Below are 20,224 nucleotides of genomic sequence, written 5' to 3' on the forward strand. Positions count from 1 at the left end.
GTAAAATTGGCTTTTAATGTAGAAAGGAATAGTAAGGAAAAGCTAGAAAAGCTTTCATTTCTTTCTGGCTTCTTTCTTGGTTTCCACTGGCTCAAGGCCTATTTTTCCTTATGTCCTGAGGAACTGGCCATTTTCATTCTTTTCCACAACTTCAGAAAGCCCACCATAATTGTCCTACCACATGCTTCAGACTCCACAGGATGTGATGTCTGCATCTTGTCTTACAAGCCTTTCTCTGAGTGTCTTCTGAAGACCTGCATGCTCACCTCAGATGCTCCTGTAGGCTGGGTTTCCAAGTGATTGTGGCACCTCACTTTGTGGCTTGTGCATGCTCCTTATGGCATGTCCCGTGTCTAACGGAATAGGCAGGTATCTGAAGGCACCTGGGCGAGGCTTAGCCGCCCAGCTAATAAGCTCCCCACTGCTGTTTCTGATTTATCAAGACAATGGTCCTTAAGACCAGGAGCCTGAAAAGCTGAGGAACCAGAAAGGCAATCTGGCCTTTTCTTTAGAGAATTGAATGTGTTAATTGGAGTGAATGCAAATGTGGCAGCCAGAGAGAAAAAATAATTCTTTACTTCTAGTGTCAAAATCAGGAAACTGAGGGAAAAGGAAGACATCTCCTGAGTGAGGAGAGGAGATGATGTGAGCTGCTGGGTCTCAGTAAAGTCAAATAAAGTCTGAGGGTGGCAGTTTTGATGGGACATTTTGGTGTCCATTTCCAGGCAACAGGAGGCATCAGCTTGGTGTGTTCATCAGGGGTGCAGTCATTAGGCAATTCTCTGTGTGAAATGCTGGGCAGGGGTGTGATATCCTGGGCCATGCGAGGCAACAGAAAGGGTCCTACCAAAGTCGTGTTGGTGCATGCCAATGCAAGTTCCAGTACCTTTTCGCTTCGGTGAACCTGGAAAAGTAAATCTTGATTTATCAGAGTTTGAGTTTCCTCATCTAGAATGTGAGAATAATGCCTGATTAACCTGGTAAGTTTGAAGAATACTTAAGATAGTATATGCAAAGTCTCTGTAGCAAATTATTTCTTTCCCAGGAATTTCTGAAATTAAAAAAAAATTATTTCTTTGAGAGAGAGAGAGAAAGAGAGCACACAAGCAGGGGGAGGAGCAGAGAGAGAGGGAGAGAAGCTGACACTCCACTGAGCGGGGAGCCTGAAGATTGACCTCACAACCCTGAGATCATGACTTGAATTGAAACCAAGAGGCAGATGCCTAACCGACTGAGCCACCCAAAGGCCCCTTTGCCAGACATTTCTGATGTGCTATTTTTATAAATGACAAATATAGATTCATAGCACAACTACATGCATGACTTTGTTTTTTTTATCACAGGTATATCTAGGAGATACTGTGGGCTCTGTGATAGACCACTATAATAAAGCAAATATTGCAATAAAGTGAGTCAAATAAATTTTTTGGTTTCCCAGTACCTATAGAAGTTATATTTATGCTATACTATAGTCTATTAAGTGTGCAATAGCATTATGGCTAAAAAAACAATATAAATACCTTGATTTAAAATTACTTTATTGCTTAAAAAACACAAACCATCATCTGAGCTTTCAGTGGGTCATAATAATTGCTGGCAGAGGGTCTTGCCTCGATGTTGCTGGCTGCTGACTGATCATGGTGATGGTTGCTGAAGGCTGGAGTGGCTGTGGCCATTTTGCAAAATAAGCCAGCAATAATGTTTGCCGGATCTATTGACTCTTCCTCTCATGAATGATTTCTCTGTAGCATGTGATGCTGTTTGATAGCATTTTGCCCACAGGAGAACTTCTCTCAAATTTGGAATCAATCTTCTCCAATCCTGCTGTTTCTTTATCAACTAAGTTTTTGTAATATTCTAAATTCTTGGTTGTCATTTCAACAGTCTTTATAGCATCTTCACCAGGAGTAGATTCCATTTCAAGAAATGACTTTCATTGCTCCCTTAAGAAGAGCACATCATCTCTTAAAGTTTTATTGTGAGATTGTAGCAATTCAGTCCCATCTTCAGGCTCTGCTTCTGATTCTAATTCTTAGTATTCCCACCACATCTACAGTTGCTTCTTCTACTGAGGTCTTGAATTCCTCAAAGTCATCCGTGAGGGTTGGAATCGACTTCTTCCAAACTCCTGTTTATGTTGACATTTGGGTCTCTTCCCATGAATCATGGATGTTCTTAATGGCATCCACAACGGTGAGTCCTTTCAATTAACTTTGCCCAAATTCATCAGAGGAGTCATCATCAGTGGCAGCTACAGCCTTACAAAATGTATTTCTTAAATGATAAGACTTGAAAGGTGAAATCGCTCCTTGATCTGTGGCCTTCTTCCAACTCCAGATCCCTGCATGTCTCTGGCCTCTGCAGAATGGATGTTGTGTTGAAAACAACATTAATGAAAACAACATTAATCCTATTGTATATCTCCATCACAGCTCTTGGGTGAGCAGGTGCATTGCCAATTAGCAGTAATCTTTTGAAAGGAATCTTTTTTTTTTCTGGGCAGTAGGTCTCAACAGTGGGCTTAAAATATTCAGTAAAACCATGTTGTAATCCTGCTGTCATGCAGGATTTGTTGCTCCATTTCTAGAGCACAGGTGGAGTAGATTTCGCATCATTCTTAAGGGCCCTAGGATTTTCAGAATAGTAGATAAGCAGTGGCTTTAAGAGAAAGGCACCAGCTGCACTACCTCCTAACAAGAATCAGCCTGTGCTTTGAAGCTTTGAAGCCAGGCAATGATTTTTCTCTGTAGCTATGAAAGTTCTAGAGGGCATCTTCTTCTAAGAGAAGGCTATTATGTCAACCTTGAATGTCTGTTGTTTAGTGTAGCCACCTTCATGAGTTCTCTTAGCTAGATCTACTGGGTAATTTGCTGCAGCTTCTACACCAGCACTTGCTGCTTCATCTGGCACTTCTATGTTACGGAGATGGCGTCTCTCCTTAAACCTCATGAACCAATCCCTGCTGGCTTCAGACTTTTCTTTGGTAGCTTCCTCACCTTTTGTGGCCTCCATAGAATTAAAGAGAGTAGAGGCATTGCTCTGAATTAGGCTTTGGTTTAAGGGAATGTTGTGGCTAGTTTGATCTCCTATCCAGACCACTAACACTTTCTCCATATCAGCAATAAGACTGTTTCACTTTCTTATCATTTGTGTGTTCACTGGAGCAGCACTTTTAATTTCCTTCAAGAACTTCTCCTTTGCATTCACATCTTGGCTAACTGTTCAGTGCAAGAGGCCTAGCTCTCAGCCCATCTCAGCTTTCGACATGCCTCCCTCACTAAGCTTCATCATTTCTACCCTTTGATTTAAAAGGAGGGACCTGTGAATCTTCTTTCACTTAAATACTTAGGGGCCTTTCAATACTGTCATGGCTCTGGGAGTAAGGAGGCCTGAGGAGAAGGAGAGGATGGGGAATGGCTGGTTGGTGGAACATCAGAACACCACAAGATTTGTCTAGTAGATTTACTATCTTATATGGAAGTGGATCATGTTACTCCAAGACAATTATAATAGTAATGTCGCAGATCACAGATCACAGATCGCCATATCAAAGGTAAGGATGACGAAACAGTTTGAAATATTGTGAGAATAACCAAAATGTGGCACAGAGACACGAAGTGAGTGAACATTGTTGGAAAATTGGTACTGATAGATTTGCTCTATATAGGATTGGCACTAACTCTTAATCTGTAAAGGATGAAATGTTTGTGAAGTGCGGTAGGATGAGGAATGCCTCTGTTCTCCCCACCAATGGTAAGGAAAAAAACATTTTTAAGTGGAAAAGTAGTGACTGAATTTCTTCCCTCCAATTGGACCTATGATATAAATCCCTCAAAATTTTATAATTTATTAATAGATGAAAAGCCATACAAAACTATATAATTTAGATGACATTACATGTATTTCTGTTCTCTAGCACTGTATCACTTAAAGCATGGGTAGAGCTTCTGGGCATTTTGACCAGCAACTTTGCATCATTAAGAGTCAGGGTTAGAAATCACATGCACTACACTCAGCTGAATTAAAAGCATAGAACATGTTACTTTTTTATGTAATTTTTCATTTTGCTGTGATCCCTTGTCCCTTTCTTATGGGGAGGTGGAGATGCACAAGATGGGACTTAACCTTGACAACTAAAGGCAACCCTTTCTCACACTAACAAGAGCCTCTTTGGGGTAAATGTCAGTCTTTTGGGGCTGTTCTTCCCTCCCACCTGGCAGCTATAGACAGCATTTGGGCTTGGGAGGATGCTGTCATGGTGGGTGGGGACAGAAGCTTGGATTGGCTTGTTGCCTCTAAGTCCTTGCTAGTCTTTACTGCCTGATAGGTTTCATCTGTTCCCTGGGAACCCTGGGCTGGTGGCCACAAAGGAGTGGCTCTTTCATCTGGTCTTTTGGGGGGTTTCTATTTAATCCTGCTTGTGGTCCTGGCCATTTGCTTCTGGTGGTGGAGTCCTTGCACTCTGTGGTGTGTTGTTCCAGCTCCAGATCCCTGCATGTCCTCTGACCTCTCAGCACTGTATCCTCTCACAGGACCATAAGGGAACTTCTGGATTCCATGTATACCAAGTACAAGCCTTGGGAAACCAGAAGGTCTACTTCAGGACATCTCAACAATTCCCTCAGCCAGGTTAACCTATCTGGCAATGGTACCATTGCTGAGGGTTTAGTACCCATGCAGACACTGGGGAGGGGAGAGCAGGATTGAAATTCTCCTGGTATGTTCACAGGAAGCAAAGAACAAGCCCCATTGCTCTGGGGAATTCCTAGTGCGGGTAGCCTCAGAAGTCGGGCTATGTACCTAGCTCCTAGTTTCCTTTCTTCTTTCCTTTTCTTTTTTCTTTTCTTTTTTTTTTCACATTTTCCATTTCTTCCTCCTCCTTGGTCCAGAATACCTTCAAATTTTCTCCCCAAGCAGGTAAGAATGCCCCTTATATCATATTCTAAATTCTCTACTCCTGTAAAATTCCATATTTTTACTCAAAGTACTGCTTTGCTTCCATACATAGAGGAAACTTCTGAAATTTAGAAGTCCCTTTCTCTCAAAGCTTAGCTTTCAAGATGATCATTTTATGAAGCACTCACACACAAAAATAAATACTAATTTGATTATAAATGTTGGCCAATAACTTCCTTTTTTTCGCTGATATTTTGCCTATCACTTAAAAACTGGGAATCAGATTTATGGACGGAAACTATAAGGAATCATGATTTAAAGGAAGAGGGAAATTATATCACTTCAACTTAAAAAATGATACTTGGTACGTATGGGTTGGAGATGACCCACCCTGGTTGTTTTAAGCCATTCCACTATTTTAGTGGAACTTAGAGGAAACATTAGGGAAGGAAGGTGCTTTGCTGAAGGACCCATCAAAGCTGTGAGCATATTAACCAGTGTGTGCTGAGCTTGGAAAAGTGGACACTAGACAATGAGTATGCTAAAATTTCCAAAGATGGGCTTTTCCTGGGCTGTCTGCCTTTCTCATCAACTAGATATAATCTACTCATTTACTTACATATTCTTTTCAACTCATTGTAAGAGTGTATCAGCAGTCTTCTTTGTCTCTTTCTCTCTCTCTCTTTTTAGATTTTATTTATTTATTTGAGAGAGAGAGAGAGAGAGAGAGAGAGAGAGAACACAAGCAGAGGGAATGGCAGAGGTAGAGGGAGAAGCAGGCTCTCTGATGAGCAGGGAGCCTGATGTGGAACTCTATCCCAGGATCCTGAGATAATGACCTGAGTTGAAGGCAGACACTTAACTGACTGAACCACCCAGGTGCCCCTTCTTTGTCTCTTTTTTAAGGAGGTGACCTACTCACCTTGCCTGATTTGAAGACTACAAAGTGCTGCAATTCTGCTGGGCAAAACTTATTCAGAACTTTGTTAAACAAATTAATATTTAACAAATATTCATTAGGCACCTGCTTTGTGCCAACCCACTGTCCTAGGTACTTGCCATGTTTCTGTTGTAGTATCACATATGGAGTAGAAAAAGAGAACATTGGAGAAAGGAAATAGAAAGACAAGGATTATTGCATTGGAAAAACACCAAATACACCGTACCTTATCAAAATCATACAAAAGATATACATTTAAAAATTTTCCTCTGTGTACATATTTTTGCAATTAGTAGAATCCATTATAATTGTGTCCGTATCAGTACCCTCTGGAAACACAGTGTTCCCTTTGGGAATGGGATTTTTGCCCTTTTTCATTGAAGGATTAAGTATCATTTTACTCAGAATGAATGTGTAGCCCTGGTGATAACGTTCATTTTTCCTTAGTTGCTCTCCTCTCTTGTCTGACTGTCTCCTCAGTATTCTTTACTTAACCAAGCTTTATGGAGAAACATCTCCCTTCCTCTGGCATCCTCCAAACTCATAGAGTTACCTTCTTCATGGAACCTTCTTTGACTCATCCAGCCAATGCTCACAGAAATTCCCTCTTTGAATTCAAAGAGGGAATTCCTGTCACATTCCTGTCATGTCAACCTTATATAGTTGGCCTCAAAACTAGAGGTCTGGATCTATCTTATATTAAATTTCTTTTTATCTTTCATAATGCCTAGAAAAATTATAGGCCTGTTTCAGGCACAAATAAATAAATAGGTGTAGACTAATTTAGTACACTCAGGGATGATATTAAAATTGTCAATACCTAGTATGACATGAACACTGACCATTAAGGATACTGCTGTCAATTTATATTGTGTGAAAATCAGCACGCTCTGTGTGTGTGTGTGTGTGTCTCAGATGTTCACACTATTATACAGGTTAGATATATTATCCTTTATTTTACAGATGAGAAATGAGGCAACTGAGCTTCAGAGATGTTCAAATTACTTGCTCAGGACATATAACCAATGCAAGACCCTAGATCTCTTTTACTCAAAACTTTGCTCTTTCCACTGTACTACTACACTGCTTACTACTTGTTGGTAAATCGGGTCCTCTGTCCCCTTGTATTGCGGTGTGCCTTTCAAAGGAGAGGGAATTGGGTGGCTGGTGAGTCTGACTAGAGCATGTGGATAACCAGCTCACTTACACGAAGCCATCTCCATTGTGGGGACCTGCATGGTCATGACAAATTGCAATTGACATAGTAATCGCTTGTGTTATACAGATTTGGTTGGAGAAGGTCATCTTTTGAAGCCAAAGTTCTGGTAACTTGTTGGATGAATCACAGTGGGTCCCGTGATGTCTCTTACTGTTTTAATTTTATATTATTTGCTAAGTGGGAAGAAAATTATACTTGCCTTAAATTCTTCATAAGTAATTTCAAAGGATTTTGAACCTGCATTTTTAATATAAAAATAAGATATCATTATTGTCCAATAATGGACATCTTGTTGATGACTGAGAAAATAATCTCTTCTCAGCATGGTCAGTCATCAGTAAGGAGTCAATGACACATTACAAATCATGACACATTATAATACAGGAAGGAGAGCTCTAAGCTCATCAGTCCCATTTCCTATTCCTGAGCACACAGGAACATTTTATTTCCTCCTTGCTAGGTTGGGATCATGTGACAGGGTTCTGGCCAAAAAAATTGGGACAGAAGAATATAAACTAGTTCTAGTCCTGCCCCTAAAAACATCTTAAATGGTATTCTGGCTTCACTTCCCCTTCTACAGTGTTCAGTTGCCACTGGTTTAAAATTCTAATATCACAGAGTGGAAGGAGTTTGGGTTCCTGAATCATTACTTGGAAGAAAACCTCCAAAGAGAACTACCAGAATTGCATTCACAGTGGCATGAGGGAGAAATGAAGTACTGTGTAGACCACTGAGATTGTTGTTATAGTAACAGGGATTTATGGTTGTAATACAGAAACTGGTACCAGAAGTGGGGTGTTGACATAACCAAATCATATTCCTTGACTTTCATACTATGTTAAATATATATTTTTGGTTTAGTAGTTCAGTGTCAGGCAGAAAGGCAACTAATACCAGAAAATGGAAGATAGAACTTCAGGTTATGCTGTGACAAATCATATAACTATTGTCTGCTATTAATTGGAAGGCAGCCACATGCACAGTTTATACCTTTAGGGGAAATGTTTAAAAACACAGAATTTCAGCAGTGTTTTTAGTATCACAAGAAATCTAGATGTGTATTGAGAGAAAGAGGTGACTCAGGAAAGCATCATGAGTTTGCAAGCAGAAATAACATGAAGAGAAATCTCACAGAGGAAGACATAGACATGGCCAACATGCACATGAGAAAATGCTCTGCATCACTTGCCATCAGGGAAATACAAACAAAACCACAATGAGATACCACCTCACACCAGTGAGAATGGGGAAAATTAACAAGGCAGGAAACAACAAATGTTGGAGAGGATGCGGAGAAAAGGGAACCCTCTTACACTGTTGGTGGGAATGTGAACTGGTGCAGCCACTCTGGAAAACTGTGTGGAGGTTCCTCAAAGAATTAAAAATAGACCTGCCCTACGACCCAGCAATTGCACTGTTAGGGATTTACCCCAAAGATTCAGATGCAATGAAACGCCGGGACACCTGCACCCCGATGTTTCTAGCAGCCATGTCCACAATAGCCAAACTGTGGAAGGAGCCTCGGTGCCCATCGAAAGATGAATGGGTAAAGAAGATGTGGTTTATGTATACAATGGAATATTACTCAGCCATTAGAAACGACAAATACCCACCATTTGCTTCAACGTGGATGGAACTGGAGGGTATTATGCTGAGTGAAGTAAGTCAATCGGAGAAGGACAAACAGTGTATGTTCTCATTCATTTGGGGAATATGAATAATAGTGAAGGGGAATATAAGGGAAGGGAGAAGAAATGTGTGGGAGATATCAGAAAGGGACACAGAACATAAAGACTTCTAACTCTGGGAAATGAACTAGGGGTGGTGGAAGGGGAGGAGGGCGGGGGGTGGGGGTGAATGGGTGACGGGCACTGAGGGGGACACTTGACGGGATGAGCACTGGGTGTTATTCTGTATGTTGGTAAATTGAACACCAATAAAAATTAATAAAAAAAAAAGAAATAGAATACAGAATAGAGAAATTTGGGCTGTACTATTGGAAGAAATAAATTTATTTTAGACTCACTCAGTAAGACATGGTACCAAAAAGGGCTTTAAGCGACAAATATCTAGTAAGAGTTCTCAATTGAATGGAATTATTTGAGACAAAAATCAAATCAAGGGTACAGTCTTCCCATCTATTCTTTCTGAGAGCCTCAATATCTTTAGGTAATTATGCTGAGAGAAAGAAAGGCATGGATGAGAAGGGGCAAAGAAAAAAGGTAGATTTGGTAGCAATGTCTAGAAAACAACTGCGTGTGGCTGCTGGCACATGGACCTGATTGGAAGCAGATATATCCTGTGTCTTCCAAGTTTTTGAGGACTGCATTACCAAAGAACCCAAGGGCCTAGACCTAAAAAAGTCCTTCTTTGTTCAAGGCTTAAATAATTCTGAGTTTCCAACCCATTCCAGACTGAGCAGAAGTCAAGCTTTTAGAGTGGCACTGTTCCTAATGAAGGGTGTTCTTCCACACTCACTTCACACGTGGCCAAGGAGAAGAACAAAAGAAGGGAGTCCTTTCTAGAGCAAACTCTACACACATCCTCCATGTCCAGAGGATACGGACTTCACAGTGCTGACCCGGAAGGGTTTTAGCGTGGCTATGGCCCATAATGCTGCACACCATCCATTCTTTCCCTTTTCAATTGGATTATTTGTTGTTCTTTTCTATCATTATAAATGGGTTGTGATGGTGGGGAAGTTGAGAAACAGATAACTTGTCTTTTTAATATGTAGTACTATATAGTACTAGAGGTACTATATCAGACTGATGGTGAAGATGGTGCATCACTCACGTATTCTGGACATGATGTAAAGGTGGTGACTGGATGGAACCTTGACCTGTGAGGTGAGTGAAAGGAAGAGTATAATGGATATTAGATGTCCAGAAGGGCAGACTATGGCAAAAGTCTTTCAGTGTTCACCACTTTGGTTTTTTATTGGATATAAGGAAGGTTACATCTCCCAGGCTGCCTTGAAATTAGATGGGCCATGTGATCCTGAGCTTTGCCCAGTTGTATATGGGCAGATGATGTTATTTTGAGGCCACCTATATTAAAACCTGGTATGTCTTGTTTTTCTTTCATCTGAAGAGCTGGAAGCGAAGGACTCCAAGATGGAAAAAAACACACAATGGAAGGAGTCCAACCTACACCAGATGTTCGTGAGTAAGTAATAGCCTTGTACTGGGTTCTAGTAGTCATATTTGGAAACTGTATTTTATAGCAGCCTACACTGATTACCTTAGCTAATATACTAAAAGCTGGAAGAGCTCTTCATTTCTCTTGAAAGGAGTGAAATTATCCTCCTACCACATCATCAACATCACCATCATCGTCATTGTTCAAAAATACTTTTTGAGTATCTTTAACTTGTCAGGCACCGCAACAGAGGCTGGAAAGCAAAGAGAAATGAAACATTGTTCCTGGTTTTATCCGTAATCTGGTGCAGGAACATACAGATAAACAGATAATGACATCAAGAATTATATCCTAAGTGTAACACCATTAACATATGATATAGTTCCTTCTGTGTGGAGGTGGGGTGGGGCAGTGCGAGGTACAGACCTCATAGAAGTTACATACATATCAGATTCTAAGGGATGGAGAGGGATTTTCTAGGCAAATAGGTCAGGTGGAAGGCATTCTAAGTAGAAGTAACAATTGGTGTGAAGGCCTGCAGATGTGCAAGGAAGTCTTGCTTGCTTGCAAGCAAGTCAGGAAAATGAAATTGATTTCTACACTTGGAGGCAGAAAACATTTATCATTCTCATCATCATCATCAAATGTATCATTTTATCATCAAAATTATTTATTAATTTCCATACAGAATGACCACATGGATTTGATTCTGTTCTTCAGAGTATCTTAGGCCAAGGGAGTGTAGGTAGAGTTGCCCTATAGTATGCTCTATTATTTACTTGCCATGTAATAATGGCCAAGTCACTTAACTTCTCTAGATATTACTTGTACTGTTGTACTAAAGAGAGAACTCATATTTGTCCTTTCTGACTTGTGGAATTGTTATGCAAATCTGGTAAATAAAATATGAGAAACCTGATTTGAAAAAACATATCAATACCATAATATATGCATATATATACATATATATGTATATATATATATATATATATATAATTTATTTAACAGAGAGAACAAGCAGGGGGAGTGGCAGGCAGAGGGAAAGAGAGAAGCAGACTCCCTACTGAGCAGGGAGCTTGATGCAGGGTTCAATCCCAGGACCCCAGGATCATGACCTGAGCCGGAGGCAGACCTCTAACTGACTGAGCCACCCAGGTGCCCTATATGTATATATTTTTAAAAGACGGTTAATGAAGGAGGGTTGGGTGGTATGGGCCATGGTCCATAGCAATTTCTATTGCCATCACATTAAAGGACCCATTTTACTTCTGTCTGGTGGCCATTGACTGGTATCCTCAACAGACCCTACCTATTGGCGCAACTGCAGTACACCGGGAGGGAGAGCCTCCCTCTGGGGGTGGGGGGGTGGGGGGGGTGAGGGCACAGTGACATAGAGAGGTCCGTGTGGCAGTCCAGACCAGGTGGAGATGTTTGTTCAGTATGCACGAAGGCAGTACAGCCGGAGCAGGAATAGGGATCAAAGTTTAAGAAGGAAATAAACATTTTAGTCAGAGGGTGGCTGCTTTGGAGGGTGAGTGGGTAAGGCTTGAGAAAGGAAAACAAACAACCTGACCTGAGGCCCAGTCAGGATGTAGAACATAAGTGAATAGGGACAAGTGGTTCAGAACTAAGGTTTCAAACATTGAAGGCATTGGCGGACCACCTATAATAGCTGTCCCTTTTCTATGGCCTGGATAGCACATTTTTTGCATCGCACCTTTCTCTGTGGCGGGATAGCACATTTTCATTTGTACATAAGCATCTAGGACGTGACAGAGTTACGAACCTCGATCCTTACACTGAGAGCTCCAGGTGAAATAAACACTTGGTCAGTTGCTTTCTGCCATCTGCCTTCCTCCCCATTTCTACCTGTGGAACACACTTTAAAGCTTCAGCTTGGCAGTGACTCTCCATCTACTAAGGAGGCTGTGCAGCAGGCATGGGGATGCCATCAGCCCCCTCGATTGGAAAGAAATGCCTCAAATACCCCATTTTCTCCCAGTGGTCCATCACAGAGCTGTGCTGCATGGAGTTCTCTAAAACCTTCTTAAGCCTATAGAGATTATTCTAATCTATACCCTTGCAAGGACACAAGTCCCACATAGGCAGCCACTTTGTAAAGTAGTACTTCCACGTCTTTGAGATCTTAAACCTGCTTCATGGAAACATGAATGCATCTGTCTAGTGTTTTGTTTTATAATTACACTAGACATTTATTTAAAGTAATACAGTGGTGCCTGAGTGGCTTCGTCAGTTAAGCATCTGCCTTCGGCTCAGGTCATGATCCCAGGATCCTTGGATCGAGCCTCACATCGGGCTCCCCACTCAGTGAGGAGTCTCTTTTTCCCTCTGCCTCTCCTCTTTGCTCATGCTCTCTCTCTCTCTCAAGTAAAATTAAAAAGAGTCTTTTAAAGTAATCCATTTGCAGCTCAAATAGTTCTAAATTGTACATTTCAGATTTACCCAACTTTTTAAACATATTTTAGGGCAGCTGCAACCACAGATTTCAATTCTGTGATTATTTCTTTGCCCATTCTTCTCTCTCCTTTCTTTCCTGAATGACTTCTTTCAGATATTTCTTCTTCTTTCTTCTTCTTCTTTCAGATAATTCTACTTTTCAAAATAGAATTTATCCTTCTCATATTTTGTCCACTGCTCCTAAAGAGCAGATCTGCTGCTTCATGGTCAGGTCCAGTGCTCTCTTAATGTGAAACATCCTGTCGTTATAAAGGTTCTCAGGAAGCGTTCGTGCAGTCTCTTTCACATCATCATTCTCATATACTGTATCATCTCGCATTAACCCCAGTTTATGGAACCCTGCAGCATTGTAATAGCATTTTCAAATACGCTCTAGCCATCGGCTTGATGCTGCAACAGCAGGCCTGCTCACCATTTTGACCTGAGGCTGCAGCATTGAATGCTTCTAGTATTTTGAGATTGAGTAAACCATTTCATTTTTATCTATTGAGATCTTAAAGATTGTGGCTGAGGTCTAGAGCTTTGTCTTTGTAATCTAGGCCTATATGACATTATCTAACAAAAAGTCACTAGCAATGCATCTGAGAAGCTTGTGCCAAACACAACCCAGCCTAGGGACTTGGGTGACATTGTGTCCCATCCAACCCATCAATAAATCCTTGAAGCTCTAACCCTACCCTCCTTCTCCCCCCACTTTACAATGCCCTCTCTTTTACTTTGCATTGGAATTAATGGTATAAAGAGCTACCTCCTCATCTGAGTAATGCTAATTCACCTCCATCCCTGGTCATTTGCTACCTATTAGAAATATCCTGACAGCCTGCATCTCATTACCATCGCACCAGGTCTGGCTCCCAAGAATAACCTTCTAAGGAGGATGAAATGTACGCCAGTGGCATCTAATACCAGGGCATTCACATTCATATTTTTAGCAGCATATATCACTGAGCCCAACCTTTAGTGTACTCTATGTACTTTTAATAATCTCCATAAAAGCCTGATTTCCAATCCCTAGGCTCAAGCTGACAGTGTAAATAAAATCACCCAAATCCACAGGGTAAGAGAAATGAAAATGACAAGGATTAAAATTTGGTCAAACCTCTTTCTTTTTAAAAATTCTGCTTCCCTTCCAATTGGATCACGACCCTCTGTGTGCTCAGCTTAAGACCAGACGGTATGCTTTCACTTTTATTCCTCTCTGCAGCAGGCTTACAGTATTTAGTGAGAGTCTGTAAAGAATGTGTGCTGGGTAGAGAGTTAATACCATAATCCCCAATCGTTGGGGTCAAATGCTGAATAGAGCAAAAGAATTAGAAAACATGTTACATACAATGGCAGGAAAAAATGCATCAGCACACTGTTCTGTGAACGCGAGCATCCATCACCCGCAAGTAATGGCCACGAGGTAACAGTGCGTGAGAGATGCGGGCTTGGAGTCTACTTGTGCACAGAAGCCGGTTGGAGACTTGAGTGCAAGTCTTAATCCCCGTATACTCTGGGAGATGTTGGTCACCAGTTTGAATTGCTTCTTTCCAAGTACCTGCTTGGATTCAGTTCCTAAGTAACACATTTAGCCGCTAAATTGTTTCTCAGAGCCCAACCTTCAGCTATCTCTTTTCATTCTCCAGCAGTGGGTATGAATATAGTTCTCAAAGTGCTGTAATACATCTGTCTCTGGAGGATTCTCTCAACGAACAAGTAGAAATTTGAGGCACTGCAGGCAAAAAGAGTTGAACAGCCACCTTCCATTGTATCTTGGGAAAGTCAACCGAACTCCCCCGGAGTAAGATTACAAGCAAATAAATAACTTTGTCTGGAAGTTCTACGCAGAGAAATGTGTGTGTATGTGTGTGTGTTTGTGTGTAAATGGTTTAACCAAAAAGTGACAAGTTGACTTTATTTTGAATAACACCTTTTGAAGTAGTCACTATTATAGATCAACGTTTTACAATTTTTGTTTATTTGTACACTTACATATAGTTAAATTTTGGGGTCATCAAGTTCTATAGTTTTGACAAATGGCAGAGTTGTGGAAGCATCACCACAATCAAGATACCGCATGGTTCCATCACCCTCAATGATCCCTTGTGCTGTTTCTTTGTCAAACCTTTCACCCCCTGACCCTACAAATCTTAAATCCTTATATGTGATTTTACATATGTATAGCTTGTGCAATACCCAGAATGATACCCTGGAATCATGTTTTTGTATATTTGTATGTGATAAAATAACCCAAAACAGCATCATCTGCACATTTAAACAAGGTCTTTTCTTTCTTTCTTTTTTTCTTTCTTTCTTTCTTTCTTTCTTTCTTTCTTTCTTTCTTTCTTTCTTTCTTTCTTTCTTTATATATACATCAATAACTAGAGAGCCAATGTTCTCTGGTCAGAAAAGGCTTACTTATTGCTCAACAAGTTCAGCGAGTACAGGGACAATAATCTCACTATTGTGTCAGTATGAACAAAGGTGCTTATTAAATGTATATTGAATTGGTTTTTAAACCATGGATTGAGTAATGATTTTTACTTAAAGTTTTAAAAGCTCATAACAACTGTAACTAGAAATGTGACGTTCATAGTGTTGTAATTGTATCTTAGAGACAGCCAAGAAGGAGAAGTGAGGTATAAGGAAGGGGGGAAAGATAGTGCGTGTTTGTGCATGTGTGTACATGTATGTGAGATGACATCATACATTTGCTAGCTCATTAATGATAAAAATCGTCTTGTTTTGCACATAACCAATGCTGTATATGTATATGACTCAGTGATTAAAAGCTAATGACCTTAGGGAAAAAACTGGTAGAAACATTATTCACTAGGGTTTTGAGTTATATTTGTGAGGATAATCTTTGTTTACTTAAATAAGACACCAGGATTTATATGAAAATACTAAGCAAGATTGGGTTCTAACCAGGAAGTATAAGACATGTTATGAGTAATTCAGCATATCTGCTGAGCATATCAGCATACAGCATATCTTTCCTGGACGGGCATATTGATGAAATTACTAAAGACATCTTATTTCAAGCAAATAAGTCATTATTGTTTAAAACAGAAAGATTAACGTGTCCTTAATTTTATGCATTATCTTATCAATCTTTCTATTAGCCCAAAATCAGCTTTATTGGCTATTCCTCCTCTACTTGACATTCCTTTCCCCATACTTCACCCGTTTTCATCGAGAAATCATTTATACCCAGAATTAGATAGAGACTCTCAATCTACATCTCCAACCCAGGTTTTCCTCCTGAGTTACAGACACATATTTCTAACTTTCTACTTGATATTTCTCCCTGGATATTCCACAACTTAAATTGTCCAAAATGGAGCTGAATATCAGTCAAACCAAATGGTTCCTCCCCCATAGAATTTTCCATATGCTTCCATTAGCTCTTATCTCACTTCCTGTTTCTTTCACTGGACTGAAGGCAATGAACGTGTGTCTTTTCCCTAGTGCCTGGCACAGTGCCTGGCATCTGGTAGGCATTTATAAATATTTGTGGAAGGAATGAGCGCACATGACACTCATATGCATATAAATAGGGATTTATTTCCACCCTAAACCCCAATGTTTATGAATGGTTTTTAAATGGATGAGTAGCTCTGATATACATATAGATATAAGCATTTGTTCTCACATCAACCACCAACTACCATATCTACATAATGTCTGGAGATCAAATAATGTCTGTTTTATGCAGCAGGGGAAATAATTAGCACATTTCAGGTTTTTTCTACTTTTTCTCATTGGAATCATGTTCTTTTTATTTTTTTAAGATTTATTTATTTATTTATTCATGATAGATATAGAGAGAAAGAGAGAGGCAGAGACACAGGAGGAGGGAGAAGCAGGCTCCATGCCGGGAGCCTGATGTGGGACTCAATCCTGGGACTCCAGGATCGCGCCCTGGGCCAAAGGCAGGCGCCAAACTGCTGAGCCACCCAGGGATCCCAATCATGTTCTTTTTAAATTCAATAATATAACATAAGCATTTTTTATGTGTCTTAGAAAGTTTCACATATTATTTTCTCTGATTGAATAATAGTGCCTTGGAGAGAAGTTCCTCCTGCTTTCTCCAAAAGATTAATTTGAAGCATCATGATGACCTCCTGTGGAACCTATTCCTGTTCAACAGTCTCTACTCTCCATCAGTGATTCTCAAAGTGTGGTCCCTGGACCAGCAGTATCAGCAGCATCTAGGAACTTGTTGGAGTTGAAAGTCCTTGGGCTACATCCCACACCTTCTGAATCAGAATCTCAGGCATGGAGCCCAACAATCTGCTTTAACAAGCTCTCCAGGCGATTTCAATGTACAAAAAAAGTTTAAGGACTGCTGTCCTACACTTTCCAGTGAAGGAATCCTTCTGAACTATTTTTTTCCCGCCCATCTCCCCCTATTCATTTATGTCCTTTATTAGTTTCATATTTAAAAAAGGCTTCTATGATTGATAATGAGTCTTTAGAACAGGGCCAGGCTTCTTCTGCCTAAAATGTAATTATAAATGTGGTGTAAGGCAATTTTTTAAACAGTTTTAGCAACAGAAATTTTCTTCAGAGGAAATACTATACAGAAGCCCTGTGTGTGCACATGTCAGATAAATAGGAATTATTGTGGTTGAATATGGTTGAAGGGGTGGGCGAAATAGTCCATCCACTTCACCTGGCTTCTGCCCACCCAAGCCTTTCCCCCATGACACCTCCAGGGAACAGAACTTGAAAATCGCAGAGGCAGTGGAAAAGCAACAAGATGAGTAGTCAGGAGACCTGGGCTCTAACTTATTTCTTTGGGCAATTGATTTATCATCTCTGAGCCACATTTGCATCATCTGAACATGACGGGTAATCTGTAATTCTTCATCTAGTTGGAAGTTTGTTTTTTATTTTTCATTGTTTAGCTTCTGATAGAAAGAGACCTGGACTGTCTTGAAAGTTCTCCCTTCCTCGGAAACACAGGAATAAATGTTGGCTTTGCCATTTGCTAGTCTTCTGTCTTCTACTTCTGTATTGACTTCCAGGCATTAATGAATAAACAGGGCCAGGCTGCCACCATTAGGAGTGCCAATAAAGAGAAGAAAATCTTCCACCAGAGTCACATTAACATTGAACAGATTTTCAACCCCAGCATTTGATGGGGGATGTGGGCCGATGATAAGGGCATATGTGAGGAATTTAGAGAAAAGCAAAACATAGTTGCATGAGCATTTTCCTCCGCCTCCCCTCCACCTTCTCTTTTGTTCCTCCCCTCTCTTCTTGCTTCTTCCCTTCTTTCCTCTCTTCCTTGGAGACCTTGCAAAGTACTGGCCTACAGTCACTCTCCCCACATCGCATAGCCCAACTCTCTGCATGTCCTTGTTACTCCCAAGGCCAACATCTACAAGGGTAGCAAAACATCTAGGTGTACTCAAGTATCACAAGTGTTACGTTCATGCTCCCTCTTGAAGGGATTTCTCTATTGCCATCTTTTTCTTTTTTTAAAAAAGATTTATTTATTTATTCATTCATTCATTCATTCATTCATTCATTCATGAGAGACACACAGAGGGAGGCAGAGACATAGGCAGAAGGAGAAGCAGACTCCATCCCAGAACCCCAGATTATGACCTGAGCTGAAGGCAGATGTGCAACCCCTGAGCCACCCAGGCACCCCTCTTTGCGGTCTTCTTTCTCTCTGAACTTCTCTTGCTCCATTCACGCCTCCATCTCTACCTCCTTTCAGTTCCCCTGACTCTGCCTGAGTCAGTGAGAAGTGAGGCCACTTCTTAGAGACAGCTCTGAGCTTCCTGGTGGCTATCAGAGTCAGGGTGAGAGGTGAGCCTGGGTCAGAGTGTGCTATATCATTGCTATAGACTGAAATGTTTGAGTCCCTCCAAAATTCATATGTCAAAACCTAATGCCCTGTGTGTTGGTGTTTAGGGCTGGAGCGTTTGGGGAGTGATTTATCAGGAGAGCAGAGCCCTCGTGAATGGCATCAGTGACCTTCTCAGGGACCCCAGACAGAACCCTCATCCCTCCTGCCATGGGAAGATGCAGTGAGAAGTCTGCCATTTCTGAACCAGTAAGTGGGCCCTCACCAGACACCAAATCTGTCAGTGCCTTGGTCTTGGACTCCCATCTCCAGAGCTGTGAAAACCAAATCTCTGTTGCTTTGATACCACCCAGTCTGTGGGACTGTGTAGCCAGGACAGACTAAAATACCTGTCCCAATGTAAAGTAGGATTTTCCTGTGTGTGGAAGGGAGGTGGTGGTGGGAGAGCAGGGGAGACCTGAAGGGGCAGGGTGGGCATGGTCTTGAAACTTTACTCCCATAGTCTCTTCCTTTTTTAAAAAAGAAATGTATTTATTTATTCGTGAGAGAGACACAGAGAGAGGTAGACACTCAATCACTGAGCTACCCAGGGCTGCTCCCACAAAGTGTCCTATGACACCTCTGGAAAGAAAGCCATTGTGGCCTTTGCTCAGCAAATGGTGAGGGGCTCATCTTCTGAGATGCAGAGAACCTTGCTCCATCTGTCATTCCCTGGTGTGTCAGAGGTTTTGACAGAAATACCAGACGCACTTTAATTGAATTTGTGAACCAAAAATGGTCTGACAGGGAAAGCATATTGATAAAATCTATGTTACAGCTTACATTTTACATTCGACTGTACTACTTAGGCACATACACTTAATTTTTAAATGGGATTTAAAAAATGGGACCTACATGTCTGGGCTTTTGCTTGTGTTTATCTTAAGGAAACTAAAGTACTAAACTGCTTGGTTTGGACAGCTGGCAGCCTTATCCACCCCCTTTCCCTCTCTCTCCTATATTTTTAGCTCCTCACCCTCCAAGCTTTAGTCTCCTTTTTTTTTTCTTTCTGCATGTCAATGGGTACAAATCTCACCTCATCCGTTCTTTGCTCTTGTGCTTCTTGTTATTTCCTGGTCTACTTCTTTCCTCTCAGTCAGACAAGAGTTAATACTTGGGGTTCATAGTGGTGCTCCTGCTGTCTTGCTCACAAGCACCTATGAATCCCCAAGCTTCCCTTACCCCCCACCCCCACTCTGCTGAAACTGCTCTTGCTGGGTCACCCACCTGCAGTCAGGATGACCTTTGGCCTCCCTAAGAAAAATTGATTTCCTTCTTGAGTCTTTTCCTTCCTTCAGAGTCCATGGCCCTACTCTCTTCAGAGTTTTCTTCAGAGCTCATTCATTCCTACTCCCTGGCCTTTGCATGCCAGTGCTCCCTGCAGTACTGTCTGCTGTCCACTGCCTTTCTCTGCTCTTTACTTATCCTGGGCAAAACCATCCACAGCCAGGGATTCAGCCCTCACCTACGTGCTGACACCTTCCAGACCTATATGTGCAGCCCAGGTCTGCCTTTCTTGGGCTCCAGACATATTTATTTTAGAATGTCTCCAATTAATAGGTACATCAAACTTGGTCCTGTTAATGAAGTAAAATTATCACCATAAGTTTTAAACCCTGATCCCTTTGCTTGGTGACGGGCACCATCCAGATACAGAGACTCATCCTAGACTCAGCTGAAGCTATGTTCCATCAGTCAGACCCTC

General features: G+C 41.1%; 1 long non-coding RNA gene and 1 pseudogene across 13 annotated transcripts in view; one reads left to right on the top strand and one right to left on the bottom strand.

Annotated features, from left to right (window-relative positions):
• Positions 1–20,224, top strand: part of LOC129505869 (uncharacterized) — a 143,404-nt gene that overhangs the window by 90,377 nt on the left and 32,803 nt on the right. For 9 of the 13 annotated variants that reach the window (XR_008663613.1, XR_008663617.1, XR_008663619.1 and 6 more), the window contains 3 exons: positions 10,149–10,223; positions 14,303–14,457; positions 18,588–18,729. This is a non-coding gene — a long non-coding RNA (uncharacterized LOC129505869). Of the gene's footprint in view, positions 1–10,148; positions 10,224–14,302; positions 14,458–16,719; positions 17,625–18,587; positions 18,730–20,224 lie in introns of those variants that run through there. The other 4 variants (XR_008663621.1, XR_008663615.1, XR_008663624.1 and 1 more) reach the window with 4 other exon arrangements.
• LOC129505868 (cytochrome b-c1 complex subunit 7-like) lies at positions 12,715–13,089 on the bottom strand (annotated as a pseudogene).

This window comes from Nyctereutes procyonoides, unplaced genomic scaffold, assembly GCF_905146905.1.
Source record: "Nyctereutes procyonoides isolate TBG_1078 unplaced genomic scaffold, NYPRO_anot_genome, whole genome shotgun sequence".
NCBI lineage: Eukaryota > Metazoa > Chordata > Mammalia > Carnivora > Canidae > Nyctereutes > Nyctereutes procyonoides.